This window comes from Aquarana catesbeiana, linkage group LG13 (genome assembly GCF_042186555.1).
Source record: "Aquarana catesbeiana isolate 2022-GZ linkage group LG13, ASM4218655v1, whole genome shotgun sequence".
Classification (NCBI taxonomy): domain Eukaryota; kingdom Metazoa; phylum Chordata; class Amphibia; order Anura; family Ranidae; genus Aquarana; species Aquarana catesbeiana.
Genome location: NC_133336.1, coordinates 15,786,333 through 15,791,002, shown reverse-complemented (window position 1 = coordinate 15,791,002; position 4,670 = coordinate 15,786,333).

Below are 4,670 nucleotides of genomic sequence, written 5' to 3'. Positions count from 1 at the left end.
TCCCTATGGACAGCCACTCACCAGCTCCTCATGCCTCCACTTTCGTATGAGGCTAAAAGGCATAGATGACTGCTACTACTGGCAAGGGTTAAACCATGTCCATCCAGGGGGCTTGTTCCATATAAAATTAGAAAAGAACTTCCAATAGTGTAATAACGTAAAACACTTTAATGATTCACACTGCAAATTACACTTCAACAGTTCCACTCACATTGTGTATACAACACAGTCAGGCTGACATGTACTATATGTAGTTATACACCAGTAAAAAGGTGGTTGTTAGATTTTTTATTTTTCACCATAGGAGGTGAATAAGTTTTGTTGGAAAGAGCGCCACTATTTAATTTTGTCACGGGGGGTGATTGTTGTTTACCACTCAGTACAGATTTAAATTTCATTTCAATTTTGTCTTATATATTAAGTGGCAGCTATAGGTAGGTGGTGTTCACCGGATGTGTATTACCATCTAGGTGAAGTATCCAAGGCGCAGTGGGGGTTGACCTAGTATTGGGTGGAGTGTGTCTAGGAATAACCGCATAGTCATAATGTGATGCACACCTCTCCTAAAAATTGCTTAGAATCTTTCAGCAACCTCCCACTTCTCAGCTATTAATAGTTGTGTGACCTGTGTCAAAGAAGACAAAGTTATATATACAGTATAGTGTGTGTGCGTGTTTGTGTGTGTATATATATATATATATATATATATGTGTGTTTTTTACAGAGAATAGGTGCAGGTATTCCCCCCCTCCCCTGAGTCACCCTTTGTCTCTGGACCCATCCCACCCCCAAGCATTGTCCCTTGCCGCTGCCCCTTACCCAGCTCCCAGTACCTCCCCTTTTAAGAAGTGCAACCCCACAGAAGGACACTGCCACCACCATGTTTCACTGTAGGCACCATGCATTTTCCTTTGTAGTCCTGACCTTTGCGATGACATACAATTTTGAAGCCATCAGTTTCCCGAAACATTTATCTTGGTCTCATGACTCCAGAGTACAGAGTCCCAGTAGTCTTCTTTTTCAGCATGGGCCCTGGCAAATTCTAGGTGGGCCTTATGTTCATGGGCTTTAGGAGAGGCTTCCTTCGTGGATGACTCCCATGCATGCCATTCCTCTACAGGGTACGCCGTTTTGTGTCACGGGAAACATTCACCCCAGTTTGGCTTTCTACTCCTTTAGCTAACTGCAGTGAACTTGCATGGTGATTTTCCTCAACCCTTCTCATCAGAAGACTCTCCTGTCAAGGTGTTAACTTCTGTGGAGGATCTGGAACTCTCTGTCAGATGGTTGCAGTTCCATCTTTGTTACATTTTTCTTTCTTTTTTTGCTCCAGTATTCTGACTGATAAGTAAAGCTTTGCTGATCTTCTTGTAGCCTTCACCTTTCTTGTGTAAAGTAATTATTTTCTTTCTCAGGCCTTGTGACATTTCTCTTCCATGTGGTGCCATTGTTGACAGCATGAAATGGGAGGGGTTTTCTTTGTTAAGTATTGCCCTTTTATAATCAATTGTCTGTTGAACTCCTGTTTAATGAATAATTAGACTCACCTGTAGTTGAATTCTTGTTAATTAGTATTTTGTTGTCTAAAAATTAGCTTTGCTCCTCAGACTTTCAGTGGGGTGTATTCATTTTTGTAACATGGTCGTGAATGAATTTGTTAGGAAAAATACTTTTTTATGTGTGCAAATTAACAAATTGTGGTTGCAATCAATGGGCCGCATATGTGGGAGTATTTTGTAGTATCATGTCCCATAGAAAATGTTGATTCTGAAAGAAAAGTAAAGGTTTTCTGACAAATCCGTTGGGATGTACTCATTTATGCTAAGCACTGTATACTGTATATATGAAGTATCTCACAAAAGTGAGTACACCCCTCACATTTTTGTAAATATTTTATTCTATCTTTTCATTTTCACTGAAGAAATGACACTTTGCTACAATGTAAAGTAGTGAGTGTACAGCTTGTATAACAGTGTAAATTTGATGTCCCCTCAAAATAACTCAACACACAGCCATTAATGTCTAAACCACTGGTAACAAAAGTGAGTACACCCCTAAGTGAAAATGTCCAAATTGGGCCCAAAAGTGTCAATATTTTGTGTGGCCACCATTATTTTCCAGCACTGCTTTAACCCTCTTGGGTATGGAGGTCACCAGAGCTTCACAGGTTGCCACTGGAGTCCTCTTCCACTCCTCCATGACAATATCAAGGAGCTGGTGGATGTTAAGAGACCTTGCGCTCCTCCACCTTATGTTTGAGGATGTCCCACAGATGCTCAGTAGGGTTTAGGTCTGGAGACATGCTTGGCCAGTCCATCACCTTTACCCTCAGCTTCTTTAGCGAGGCAGTGGTCGTCTTGGAGGTGTGTTTGGGGTCGTTATCATGTTGGAATACTGTTTGGGGCCCAGTCTCCAAAAGGAGGGGATCCTGCTCTGCTTCAGTATGTCACAGTACATGTTGGAATACATGGTTCCCCCAATGAACTGTAGCTCACCAGTGTCGGCAGCACTCATGCAGCCCCAGACCATGACACTCCCACCACCATGCTTGACTGTAGACAAGACACACTTGTCTTTGTACTCCTCACTAGGGATGAGCTTCGTGTTCGAGTCGAACCCATGTTCGACTCGAACATCGGCTGTTCGATCGTTCGCCGAATTGCGAACGTTATGGGCCGTTCGCGCTAAATTCGTGTGGCGCGTCACGGCCCATAATTCACTGCGGCATCGCAGTGCATTGCTGGCTGATGATTGGCCAAGCATGCACTATGACCCGCATGCTTGGCCAATCACAGCGCCGTCAGTAGAGAGAGCTGTAATTGGCCAAAGCCAGGGTGGCTTTGGCCAATTATGGCTCAGGGGATTTAGTACACACCCCACACTATATAAGGCCGCCTGCACGGCGGCCCTGTGTAGTGTGTGTTCCGGTGTGCTGAGAGATAGAGAGAGAGACAGTGTCATTTGATTTGAGTTAGATAGATTAGGCAGAACAGTCAGTCAGTTAGCTGCACTTACAGTGTATTGTGTATATATATGCATCCCAGGTGTTGCATATATATATATACACTGTATTCAGTTTAGCTAGATCCGTTCCTGTTATCTTCTATCTAGACTATTTACATTTAATGCAGTGCGTCCTGCTCACAGTGTTCAGCTAGATCCGTTCCTGCTATTTACATTTAGTGCAGTGCGTCCTGCTCACAGTGTTCAGCTAGATCCGTTCCTGTTATCTTCTAGACTATTTACATTTAGTGCAGTGCGTCCTGCTCACAGTGTTCAGCTAGATCCGTTCCTGCAATTTACATTTAGTGCAGTGCGTCCTGCTCACAGTGTTCAGCTAGATCCGTTCCTGCTATTTACATTTAGTGCAGTGCGTCCTGCTCACAGTGTTCAGCTAGATCCGTTCCTGCTATTTACATTTAGTGCAGTGCGTCCTGCTCACAGTGTTCAGCTAGATCCGTTTCTGCTATTTACATTTAGTGCAGTGCGTCCTGCTCACAGTGTTCAGCTAGATCCGTTCCTGCTATTTACATTTAGTGCAGTGCGTCCTGCTCACAGTGTTCAGCTAGATCCGTTCCTGCTATTTACATTTAGTGCAGTGCGTCCTGCTCACAGTGTTCAGCTAGATCCGTTCCTGCTATTTACATTTAGTGCAGTGCGTCCTGCTCACAGTGTTCAGCTAGATCCGTTCCTGCTATTTACATTTAGTGCAGTGCGTCCTGCGCACAGTGTTCAGCTAGAGCCGTTCCTGCTATTTACATTTAGTGCAGTGCGTCCTGCTCACAGTGTTCAGCTAGATCCGTTCCTGTTATCTTCTAGACTATTTACATTTAGTGCAGTGCGTCCTGCTCACAGTGTTCAGCTAGATCCGTTCCTGCTATTTACATTTAGTGCAGTGCGTCCTGCTCACAGTGTTCAGCTAGATCCGTTCCTGTTATCTTCTAGACTATTTACATTTAGTGCAGTGCGTCCTGCTCACAGTGTTCAGCTAGATCCGTTCCTGTTATCTTCTAGACTATTTACATTTAGTGCAGTGCGTCCTGCTCACAGTGTTCAGCTAGATCCGTTCCTGCTATTTACATTTAGTGCAGTGCGTCCTGCTCACAGTGTTCAGCTAGATCCGTTCCTGTTATCTTCTAGACTATTTACATTTAGTGCAGTGCGTCCTGCTCACAGTGTTCAGCTAGATCCGTTCCTGTTATCTTCTAGACTATTTACATTTAGTGCAGTGCGTCCTGCTCACAGTGTTCAGCTAGATCCGTTCCTGTTATCTTCTAGACTATTTACATTTAGTGCAGTGCGTCCTGCTCACAGTGTTCAGCTAGATCCGTTCCTGTTAAATTCCTACTGACAGGCAGGCTTGTCTGGTTACAGTATATAAAGCTACCTGAAGAAAATTACAGGTGTTCTATTTGATCCTATTAGTACCACGGTCAGGCAGCTAGACTATTTACATTTAGTACAGTGCGTCCTGCTCACAGTGTTCAGCTAGATCCGTTCCTGTTATCTTCCTACTGACAAGCAGGCTTGTCTGGTTACAGTATATAAAGCTACCTGAAGAAAATTACAGGTGTTCTATTTGATCCTATTAGTACCACGGTCAGGCAGCTAGACTATTTACATTTAGTACAGTGCGTCCTGCTCACAGTGTACAGCTAGATCCGTTCCTG